Source organism: Staurois parvus, unplaced genomic scaffold (genome assembly GCF_062004578.1).
Source record: "Staurois parvus isolate SC_StPar_1 unplaced genomic scaffold, SC_StPar_1.0 ptg000672l, whole genome shotgun sequence".
Classification (NCBI taxonomy): Eukaryota; Metazoa; Chordata; class Amphibia; order Anura; family Ranidae; genus Staurois; species Staurois parvus.
Genome location: NW_028318468.1, coordinates 3,872,039 through 3,885,140, shown reverse-complemented (window position 1 = coordinate 3,885,140; position 13,102 = coordinate 3,872,039). Strand labels below are relative to the sequence as shown.

Below are 13,102 nucleotides of genomic sequence, written 5' to 3'. Positions count from 1 at the left end.
AAGTGTAACTACACTCCCAGCATGTCCCCCACCCCCCAATCCCCTTCTGAGGCCTTGTACTTACCAGTCCACCAAGATTTCACAGTCCTTCCAGAATCTTACTGGCTGTTACAAATGCTCTTTGCAGCTTAATTATTCCTATGAAGTAACAAGCTAGATTCTGACAAGCTGGTATGGGGCTTCATGGCCATTGTCCGAGAAATTACAGTATAAACTTAAAAGCCCAGTGAAGTAGCAGCTCTTGTGCAGACTCCTGTAATCAGATTATCAGTGAAACTAAGAACTCAATGCTGCTTTTGATCTGAAATTAATATGGCACTGGCAGGTATCTTTTTAAGATATGGCAAGAAAAATTCCAAAGGGGAAATAAAAGGACTTTAAATATACCTTGCCAATGGTATACACATATTACCTATGGAAAAACATTAAACTTTTGATTAAAAAAAACACTTATTACATATAAAATTTAAAAACAATGTCAGAGAAACCCCATACATCGAAAGTTACAAATGTATTATAGACAGATCAGCTCTATCAGTCTACGTGTTTCGTGGGACTTACGCTTCTTTAGGACATTAGATATAGCTGTTCCTATGTCAATAAGGTAAAAGGATGATAATCCATCTGTCATAGAGCTACAAGGAAAACAAGATGGCATGTACCAATATGTGTAGTAATTGAGCTCTCACTAGGTCCCCCCAGTCTGACTTGTGGGAGAGCATATAGTATCGGGGAAGGAAAAAAGAGGAAGATGATGTGCCAGGTGGACACTCAATTTCTCAATTTCCCAGCCCACTCTGGAGTATACTCCTAGGCCGAGATTTTGTAGTGAAACGTGAGCTACTCAGAAAGGAAAGGCCGCAAGAATATAGAGGTCTCTGATATTATATGCCCTAGAATGGGCATGCCATATGATCTTCCCAACAAATATCAACACAGAAGGGTTACATCTCCTGCCAATAGTTCACCATTAAATACCAGGTGATATTCAATGGCAAGTGAAGTCTGTCCAGGACACCCTGCAAGAGGCTATAGGTGACCTAGTCACACACCTGGACCATCATGGGTGCCTAACTAAGGACTTGTTTCTTTCTTTCCCTGAAGTCTGCCTTGTGGAAGTTCACTGATGGTGCTACGACACATCAAATATGTGTCAGACACTTTATCCAGGCGCTGAGACACTTAATTTATTTTGTCCTGCATGCCCCATGTGTTCTGACACATTGCATTGGGTGCTGTAGCATTTTTCTTATATGTGATGCAACCTTTGTGTGGGCTGTGACAGACCTGTATGGTATCCCTGCCCCTCTGCTAGTGCAGTACTGTTTTTGGCCATGAGTCCCTCTCTGATCTTCCAGTTTAATGCAAGTTACTGCCAGCCGTTAACCTCTACTGCCCTGAAGTAGGTTGGTGAGTAACCCTTGTTTGTAATGTGTCTGTTTTTACAACGGTCTATAGTGACCTAGTCACTTATGGCAATTAACCCTCCTGCTCTGCAGCAAGTTCATGAGTTCCCCTTGCTGGTAACATCTCCTGCATCTCAGTCCCACATTTAAATTAAACCCTAGGTGCCCTTCAGTGGGTTTATGAGTATCCCTTTTTGGTAATGTCAGACAGTATACTCTCTGTACAATGGCTTGTGGTGACATTGTTATACAAAGACATAAGCCCTCCTGCACTTTACTTAGGTCATGAGAAACCCTTGGTGGTATTGGCTCACTTAATACTGTTCTGTGGAGGCCAAGATGTCCCATTCACAACTGGCCTCTTAACATCCCCCCTCTGCAGTTGACCTAGCCATTGCAGACCATTAATCCCTCTTCTCTGCAGTTGGTCCGTGGGTCACATCTTGCTGTTGCGCTCTCTCTCTCTCTCTCTCTCTCTCTCTCTCTCTCTCAGAGAGAGAGAGTCAGTCCAGGTCTTTCCCTACTACAGCTTTTTTTTTTTTAGCTGAGGCCAAAATGGAAGTGCATATAGGGCAGGAGTGGGCAAACTGCAGCTCTCCAGCTGTTGTGGAGCTACATGTATGATAGGCATAATGGTATTGTTCTGCAACAGCTGGAGGACCGCAGTTTGGCTACCCCTGGTGTGGGGTCATAACTCTGACACCTGGAGTATTTTACGTTGGCTGCTCAGGGCCAATTTGATTTCCTTGAAGTCCTCATTCTACTACTGATCCCAGGTTTTTCAGACAGTGGGATCTAAGTGTTGTGTCCTGAGGCCATGGTTGGGAATTTTGGTCTCTGTCTCCATTGGATTGGAGGTCTTCCACACTACTCTGATGCACTTTCGATTCCCTGGAATCATGGCCATGGGGGCATCTCAAATTACAGGAAAGCAAATCGGCTTCTGACCCAGAATTCTGTTCCTGAGGTGGAAAATTGGCAGGAGGACTGGTCTCAGTAGGAAGCATTTGGTCTCTCGAGAATGGCCATGCTGAGGTATTTAAGATCTCTGTCTCAGGTTCAGGGTGCCAGTTGTGCGGACTTCCTAACCTACAGGTTCAGCCACAATGCTCTTGTACAGTTCAACTTGATCCAAACTTATGAGGCCAAGGAACCAACTTCTCAAAAAGTGTACCTTCACTTTTGGATGAGTATTTTAGCTTGGTGGGAGATGGGGATTCCTTTCTTCAGTCTGGTCTTGGTCAGCTTTGCTCCTTGAGGACCATTGCAGATCTAATTGTGGCCTTAATCATTCATTTTTGTGACTGCTTGCCCCTCACTTTTTTGTGGGACCTTTGTGCAGAATGTTGCTTCAATAATTGTTCCAGTAACTCCCTGGGATCTCAGTCTGGTGTTCTGTCAGTTCCTTTGGACTGTTCCTTCAATTTCATCATGGATATTTCCCCGTCTACTGTCACTATCGCTTTGGTGCAGCACGTTTTGACTTGGAGGCCTTCACTAGTAAGGGGCTTTTTCTTGTTTCTCATTAAGGGCACATTCACGCTACTTGCGGTGTGGGAAACAGGTGTTTCCACCAAAAACACATGGTACTGTAGCATTATGCTGTCTGGTGCAGCTCAATTTAAAAAAGTGTACATGACATCATTCGTGTGTGCTCCTGCATGTTTTTGCAGCCCATTGACATGAGTGATATGTAAAAGAAAAAAAAAATGTGCCCTTATCTGCCCAGGCAGGCATGCAGGCAGGAGGGTGTGCTTTGATAAGAAAACCCCTCCTCCCCTCCTGAAGATCATTTGGCTAGGCATGGAACCCAGGAAGCAACTGAAGAAATGTAAAAACAAAAGGTTAAAACAGGTAAATTTCGGGGGGGCGCATGCGCGGCCGGCTACGAGATGGACGCGCTGTAGAGTGAGCTCCGTCCATCCGCCAGTATCGTAGCGGCACACACCAGCCCTGGAGGGGGAAATTACCTCAGCTACATCCCTGAAGCGTGCCCGCACCTCACGAGTCATGCCCCGCAGGAGGAAAACACCGGAGCAGCCGGGGAAACTCACTCAATTCTTCCCGGCTGTCATGCCGGGAATCCAAGATGGCGCCCGCAATTCACATAAGCAGGGGGAAGGAGGCGGCCACGAGGAGGACTACAGGGCCCAGCAAGCGGATCCGAGGCTGCAACACCAGCTATACCCAGGGGACCCTGGTGAGTTGTCACCCCCAATGTCCCCCACGACTAGCAGCCCTGCCAAATCTTGGCCACGACTTGACCAGGACCCTGACCCCTCATATCAGGCCTCAAACCTTCCTCCTCAGTCACCTCAAATAAGCCTGCCTCACATAGACGCATTTCCTGCAGCGGACCAACCACTAACAGAAATATGCATGAAAAATATGCTAGCGTCACTACGTCAAACACTGCACAATGACATCTCTGCATCATTAAATCAAATTACTAACGCAATACAACGACAAGAACACAGAATTTGCCATATTGAATCTAGCATGGGTAACATAATCACGGCTCACAATGACATGATTGACGCGCATGCAGACCACTCATCTGATATAGAACAAATCAACCTCAAGTTAGCCGACTTAGAGGATCGATCACGCCGTAACAATATTAAATTCAGAGGGATCCCTGAATCAGTTACCAACGATTCACTGCTACTTTACCTACAGCAATTCATTAAAATCCTTATTCCGTCACTCTCTGATGTAGAACTGGCGATTGATCGAGCTCACCGGTTACCTAAACCCACATTCTTGGCGGCATCTATTCCAAGAGATGTACTAGCCCGCATACATTTCTACCACGTCAAAGAGAAAATTATGACGACGGCCAGAAACCCTCCACCATTACCGCCATCCCACACAAACCTCAAATTATATGCAGACCTGTCCAAAGCCACACTTCTTAACAGGAAAAAAATGGTCTCTATTACTAAAGCTTTGAGAAACCATGGTATAGCATACCAATGGGGCTTCCCCACAAAACTAACGGTACGACAACAAGGCAGGATCTATACTATCAAATCCCTAGCAGCAGGCTTAGACCTACTCAAAGTCTGGAATATCCTACCCGCAGACCCACAAGAAAATGCACCTGGCTCTATCCAAAATATGGAAGCATCATAACGGGCACCAGGACAATTTCTATTATCAAGCGCTTCTGCATCTCCCTCCAGAGGCCACCTTTTGATATATCAATATCTGGCGATCGGCCTAGATCCGACGAAGATTACTACACCAGTTTACAGTTGGCATGACCCTTCAGGAGGTCAAAGCCTGTTCATACCCCCCATCTTTGTAGTAGCAATGCATGCTACTCGGTTTACTTGCGTTTTACGCAAGTGGTTTTTTATCGTTCTTTACTTCCTTATCCTTCTCCCTTTAAGACACAACCAGCTACGCATCTATGCCACAAGTTCCACAACCTTCAAATTTACAAGGAAAATGCATTCTGCCTCTCCAATCGAGCCTACTATATACCATAGTTACACTATTACTTTCCTCCTCAGCAAGACAACTACTGAGTCAATGCTCTCTCAAACAACAACCCAACTGAACAGATACCTAGCAAATAGATTTATTAATGATTAACATTACATCTCTCAACGTCCGAGGCCTAAACTCTCCTTTCAAGAGATCAATGCTCTCCAGAGAAGCCCGAAAATCCCAAGCAGACATTCTTTTCATACAAGAGTCACATTTTGCTACTGAGAAGACCCCTAAGTTATATCTCCACCGTTTTTCTCAATTGTTCATGGCTACCAACATCAAAAAGAAAAATGGAGTTATCACGGCCATTAATGACTCTCTCTCATTTCGCACTATTTCCAGCATAGCCGACCCACAAGGACGCTACCATGTCTTGATTTGCCAAATAAATGACTTAACCCACACCCTGGTGAACATATATGGTCCAAATAATAAACAGATGCAATTTTACCGCAAACTCTACAAAGTCATCTCGCAGTATAAACAAGGCAGACTCATCATAGGTGGTGATTTTAATGTTCTGGGTAACCCTCTTATGGACTCATCTTCCAATAAAAAACCTGCCAAACTTAACTTTAACCAGTTCCTACATGACCATGACTTGTACGACATCTGGAGATGTCAACATGGAACCGAAAAGGATTATACCCACTACTCACCCCCACACCTATCATACTCAAGAATTGATATGTTTGTTACCGACAAATGGACATTACAACAAGTGACATCCTCCACTATTGGAACTATAACATGGTCGGACCATGCTCCAATCAACATATCTTTAGACGACAATCGACGCACAACGATCCCGCCTATTTGGAGACTTGATTCTTCAATCCTGAAATCTCCAGAAAATCAGAAACATATACTTGAAGCCCATAACCTTTTCTTTGAAACTAATGCTACCCCTGATATCTCTATTACTACACTTTGGCTAACATACAAAGCTTACATGAGAGGTATCCTCATACAACTAAACTCTCGAATCAAAAGACAACGGTCCCAACAAATTGACCGACTACTGACTTCCATCCACATAAATGAAGAAATTAACAAAAAGAACCCAAATCCTTCCGCAGCCCTAAACACTGACAGAAATAAATTGCGCACCATTTTACTACACACGTATGACACTAATCTCCAAAAAACGAAAACCAAATTTTACTCACTTAGTAACAAACCAAACTCCCTCCTCATTAAAATCATCAAACAAAGACGACTCAAATCTAAAATATTCACGATTCACCACCCTACCACACACTCTCCAGTGACAAACCCATTAGATATAGCCAACGCTTTTGCTTCTTACTATCAGAACCTATACAATATAAAAGACGATCCGAACACTGTCCAACCAACAATTCCCTCTATTGAAAAATTTCTACAGACCACGAATCTCCCCCAGCTCACCTTACCACAACTTGAATCTATCTCTGTGTCGATTTCACCCACAGAGATTGGAAAAACCATAAACTCCCTACCTCTAAACAAATCACCAGGGAACGATGGATTCACTAACGAATTTTACAAAACATTTGCATCTAACCTTTCATCACATCTCTCTGACCTATAAAACCACGTTGCTTCTAATGGAACATTCCCCTCTGACATGCTACAATCATTAATTACCACTATTCCAAAACCGGGCAAAGACCCCCAATTAGTCCAGAATTACAGACCGATCTCATTACTTAATACGGACATAAAAATATATGCCAAAATAATTGCCTTGCGTCTACTCCCATATCTACCCACACTAATTCACCCAGACCAAGTGGGATTTATACCTGGTAGACAGGCCCCTGACGCTACTAGACGAATTATATCCCTAATACACCAACTAGAATCTGTTAACCAGCCTTCTCTTTTTCTATCACTCGATGCAGAAAAGGCATTTGATCGAATTCACTGGCAATTCATGATACTTACACTCCGGAAATATGGAATAACAGACTGGATGCTATCGGCGATCCTATCCCTATACTCTAACCCTACTGCTAGAGTACTGACCAATGGCACACTTTCACAGCCCTTCAGCATATCAAACGGAACCAGACAAGGTTGCCCACTTTCCCCTATTATTTTTGCCTTACTCATTGAACCATTAGCATCCAACCTTAGAGACGACCCAAATTTTACAGGAATTAAATTTCTTAAAAATGAACACAAAATTAGTCTATTTGCAGACGATATTATCCTAATGATCACAAACCCCTATAAATCGCTCCAAACGATACGCACGCATATCCACAACTACGCAACAGTCTCATACTACAAACTGAATGAATCTAAATCAACTATGCTAAACCTCTATACGCCCATAGCAACACAGAATTTAATCTCTAAACACTTCCCTTTTACTTGGGAAAAACATAGCATTCCCTACCTGGGAATTAAAATTACAACCAAAATTAACCAACTTTACACTTCTAATTTCAAACCATTACTGGCTGGACACAATCCCCCAGGACCTTAAGAGCCTACGCACTACTACTCTGTCGATACTAGGCAGAGTAGCAACCATAAAAATGTGCATACTACCTAAAATACTCTATATATTTTGTACACTCCCTATACCAGTTCCTTATTCTTTCTTCTCTAAACTTCAAAAAATACTGAACAAATTTCTTTGGAACGCAAAAAAACCCAGGTACAATACAAATCTCCTAATCCGCCCGCCCTCCAGAGGTGGAGCTGGTCTACCTCATTTAAAATCATATTACCAAGCCGCCTTGCTGGACCAACTCTTCTTCTGGTGGCACCCTACTATTGAAAAAACCTGGACTGTCATGGAAACCTCCCTGCACCTACCTCACTCATTATCAGATATACTATTCATACCTCAAACATTTCAGTCCCACTTTTTGCATAATCACCCCTGCATACAAGCCTCTTTGATGGCCTGGCATGACTTCCTAGCTTGTAATCAAGCACATAAAGACAACATACATATTCTGTCCCCACTTTCATCCCTGCACCTCATCTCTCCTCACTTAAATCTGACATCATGGAATGCTCGGGGCATACATTACATCCGAGATCTGTATACTATACATAAACTAAACTCATTTCATACAACACAAGAGAAATTTCACCTTCCAGACAAAGAACTATTCTCTTATTTGCGTATAACACACGCCCTTTACAAAACAACTCCACCATTCGAAATAGAAATTCCTGCTACTGCACATCAATTCTTTCATAGGACAAACCATCCTAAGAAAGGAATTTCAACCTTCTACACACTTATAACCGGAACGCTATTCACCACATATACCTCATCCTTAAGTAATTGGGAAAAAAACTTGATCCAACCAATAGCCCAGCATACCTGGGAAAAAACATTCACAATTACATTTAAAGCTTCAAAATGTAGTTCCCATTGGGAAACGTACCTTAAAATTCTACACCAATGGTATCTAACCCCCACTAAATTATCCATATACTACCCTCAGCGCTCCCAGACCTGCTGGAGACACTGCGGAGAAATTGGCTCCCTCCTTCATTTACTATGGACATGTAAGTCCCTCAAATCCTACTGGAACAAAGTTTTCCAAATAATTTCCTCAATTACAAGAATTCCAGTTTCCCCAAACCCGGCCTTAGCCCTCCTCCACATCGGAATAGATAGTTTCCCCATAAACTCACGCACCATCATCATACATATTCTAGCAGCTGCAAAGACCAACATTACTAAATTGTGGCGATCCCCTACCATCCCACTCCTGCCCCGCCTCATGGCTGATCTCAACTTCCAGTGTGAGATGGAAAGAAGAACAGCCCTTCAAAATTCATCATATCAGAAATTTGCAATACAATGGTCTCGATGGTTGAAAAATCCTAATTGCTCAATAAACTGAATACTACCCTATAATACTATAAGGTACTTATCTATGCTACAAGTGTGTCTTCCCTCCCTCTTCCTCCCCCCCACCTCATAGCCCTCCCCCATTTACAACTTACTTGCTCTTAAAAGGTACACAGAATACTGAGCATACTTCTCATGTAAGCATAATCAAGACCTATGGTTTCTCCAGCCAGATGGTGGAGAACCTCCACTCTTACCTGTTTCCTTTATTACTGTTCTCTCTAATGTGTACCATTCTAAGCTGTTGTTTATATATACCCTTGTTATGTTATAATCTTTCAATAAAAATCATTTAAATAAATCCCAGACAGTTTTCTCTAAGCTACTATAAAAAAAAAAAAAAAAAACGGGTAAATTTCATGTACTTTCCTATCTATTTACTAATGCTAACAGCATAATGATTAAAAATAGTCCCTATTGACTGAGAGGGTTAAGTTCAGTTTTAAGCATTAAAGACTACCGTATTTTCCGGCGTATAAGACGACTTTTCAACCCCTGAAAATCTTTTGAAAAGTCGGGGGTTGTCTTATACGCCGGTGTCAGGGCGGCACTTTTTCGAGGGGCAGCGCGGCGCCGCCCCCCCTCCTCCTCCAATGGACACAAAGTACAGGGGTGGGCAGAGGGGCTGCTGTACCTTACCTGGCTCCGGTCCCACGACGATCCGGTCCAGGAAGCGCGGCTGCCCCTTCTTTCAGTTCGGCCGCTCGATGGTCACGCGGCCGCTCGGCTCCGCCTCCTCACCGGTGATTGGGCGCCAGCACTGGAAAGGCACACAGGCGACCAATCACCGGCGAGGAGGCGGAGCCGAGCGGCCCGCGAAAATCGAGCGGCCGAACTGGAAGAAGGAGCAGCCGCTCCTCTCCCCCACTGACACTAACGATGGGCACTATTCCTCCTCCACACTGACACCAACGATGAGGCACTGTTCCTCCCCCACTGATACCAACGATGAGGCACTGTTCTCCCCACTGATACCAATGATGGGGCACTATTCCTCCTCCCCACTGACACCAATGATGGGGCACTATTCCTCCCCCACTGATACCAATGATGGGGCACTATTCCTCCCACTGACACCAATGATGGGGCACTATTCCTCCCCCACTGATACCAATGATGGGGCACTATTCCTCCCACTGACACCAATGATGGGGCACTATTCCTCCCACTGATACTAATGATGGGGCACTATTCCTCCCACTTACTAATGATGGGGCACTATTCCTCCCACTGACTAATGATGGGGCACTATTCCTCCCACTGACTAATGATGGGGCACTATTCCTCCCACTGACTAATGATGGGGCACTATTCCTCACACACTGACACTAATGATGGGGCACCATCATTGGTGTCAGTGGGAGGAATAGTGTCCCATCATTGGTGTCAGTGGGAGGAATAGTGCCCCATCATTGGTGTCAGTGGATGAAATAGTGCCCCATCATTGGTGTCAGTGGGAGGAATAGTGCCCCATCATTGGAATACCATACTGAAATAGCATACCATATTGAAATCAAATCTGATGTTTTTTCATTTTTATTTGGTGTGCGTTGGAAGAGGGGTAGTCTTATACGGCGAGTATAGCTCAAACCCTATATTTTAACAGGAAAAGTAGGGGGTCGTCTTATACGCCCAGTCGTCTTATACGCCGGAAAATACGGTAAGTCCACTTTAATAATAATTATAATACATGCACATATCTTTGCAGGGAAACAAATGTGCATTTATTATTTTTTTCACAGGAGCCTGCCTAGCATTTCACCCACAATACACCCCTAAAGTCAGGTGTGACATGTTCCTAAAGCTAGAGGTAGCCTTTTAACCTTCAGCATTTCTTGGTTTAAAACACTGAGCACAATAAAATAAACTATTTAATTTTTTTACCCCAGCAATTGCAGTTTACACCTTTCAGTGCTGCTGGTTCCTGCTCTCAGTGCTGCTTCCTTGAACTTCCAGTCTTCACAGGAAAGAGTTAACAGGAACAGGGAGAAGCAGGGGAGTGCCTTACCATCCTCGGCTACTGACCTGTGTGTTACTATTGATGCACATAGTGCAGGGAGTCACAACTCAAGTTTCTGCATTCAAGGGTGGTTCCATGGGAAGCTGTAAAATAAAGCAACAGGAAACCTGGGGCAGCATTCATGGCTCCAGATTATAATGGAACATAGGTAAGGATTAAATGATGAAGAGGCTGCATACTCGATAAGTGATTAAATCAGGTGCTGAAAGTGCTTTGAAAAAGTGAGGGTTTAACACCACTTTCATTTTGAAGACTGATTTTAGGGATAGTCGCTTCAAGCATTAGATTTTTGCATAGTTGGTTATCATGAATGTACTGTAACTAGAATACTATCACTATAATTTTTTTTTATATATATATATATGCAAATTCACAAGGGCAGCTCCACCCCAACAAAAGTCAATCCCATGTGCCTATATGTTAAATCTGTCTAGCTTTGTCCTGCAGTGGTGGCTTATGTATGGCAACCTACTCCACATTTTTGCAGATGTCCAACAGGCACCCATGAAATTCCAGGGCAATTTATCCAATCCTACACAAAGCAACATTCACCATCAATCATCATTAGTACAAAAAGGAAAGCCCGGTAATTTTGAAAAAAAACACATTTCTATCACACCAAAAAACAATGTAACTGACCCTAAACTGTTTATCTCTGTTTCTGCCGGTTGCTCATGCTAAGTGTTAGCCATTCAAATGTGGTATTACTGTTATAAGCAGAATGTAAGGGTTGCTGTTATCCATTGGCTTTTTATCCCTTTGGACTCCAGTAGAAAGATCTTCTTGCCATGGTTTCTGCACTGTTCTCACACGGTTAAGATCAAGGGTGGTTAACTTTTTGCCTCTGACGTTGCTTAATAGCTTATTTTTTGTAATTATGCAATTATTTGTTATTATTGGGATATTAAAGTGTTCTATAGTTATTTTGGAAAAACCAGTGGTTCTCTAGAATGATTGGGCTTCATACTGGGACCCAGAAATTCCAGCAGCACACCCCACTGCAGCCTAGAGCAGTCTAGAGCATATAAGGCGACTGGCAAGCCATAGTCTTGGAGCTTTGGAAGCTGTGACTCACATTGAAGTGTTCAACTCCTTTTCATTCACTGTAATACAAAAAATATGAAATATACAGCTGGAGTATAATTTTTGCAGGATTGAAGACCTAACAACACAAGAGCAAATGACCATGAAATATATTAGAAACTATTAAGTGGTTTGACTTTGCAGCAACAACAAAAGCTAAAATACCAATTTGGCTGTACTGACCATGAACTTTAAGGGGTATCTGAAACCAAACTTTTTTTTTTTTTTTGGATAAACTAGGTAAAGCATGGACCCCTGTCAGGATTGTTGGCTAACTGTAGAGTCTTGACAGGAAGTGTCAAAAAATCTAAAGTGGGGAGAGTCACCTCTTAAAATAGTTCTCACCATAGTGGGTGTCCTTGTTTAGAGGCTTTCCCTCTGTTTTGCTGAGACCTGTAAAATTTTGGATTTCCCATTACTTTCTGTCCCGCTGACGACGGTCACAAAAACAAATGTGGAGATCTCCCCTGGGCACACAGACAAAAATTAAAACCTGAAGGGGATTCCTAACCTTTTTCCACACAATTCAAAACTAGCAAGACAAAAAGTATTTTAAATACTTTAATGTAGAACTAAAGGCAACAAAACCTAATGTGTTACTTGACAAAATAATTTATATTGCTCAATCTGTGTGTTCCTCATCTCTTAAATATAATTTTTTTTAAAATTGTGGTTATCTTGCTAGTAGAGCTATTGCTGATGTCTTTCTTTTGAAAGGGTGAGAAAACTCTCCTTGTGTTGTGTAAAATTCTGCAACGTTGTCACCCTTGAGTGCTACACTAACTGAATCCATGGCAGGATGTGATGACATGTAAGCAGTGGACTTGGTTAAGGACTTTAAGTCCTGACCTTTGGATTAGTCTGGATATATCCAAATTTCACCACACATCTGCTCTTCGCAGACCATCTTGTAGTGGGTAGAGGAATTGGTAGCTTACCAAGCCAGCTGGCAGTGTTTTTTATATCCAGTCTGCCAGTAAGTTATTTGTCTCTTACTCATTAAAGCAGAGTTCCACCTGAAGAAGAAAAAAAAGTCAGCAGCTACAAAAACTGTAGCTGCTGACTTTTAAAATACAGTCACTTACCTGTCCGTCGGTCCAGCGGTATCCTCACCACCGCTGGTTTCATCGACCATCTTCATTCTCTGGCGCCGGCATCTTCAGTTTGGGCACCTGGCTGTGACAGCCTGTGGCTTCACAGACAAGTGCCCACTGTGCATGCGCGAGA

The 13,102-nt window shown here is 43.0% G+C and overlaps 1 protein-coding gene across 1 annotated transcript in view; it reads left to right on the top strand.

Moving 5' to 3' along the window:
* The window catches only part of MCM9 (minichromosome maintenance 9 homologous recombination repair factor), a 103,924-nt gene that overhangs the window by 36,298 nt on the left and 54,524 nt on the right, over positions 1 to 13,102 (top strand). The window lies entirely within an intron of this gene.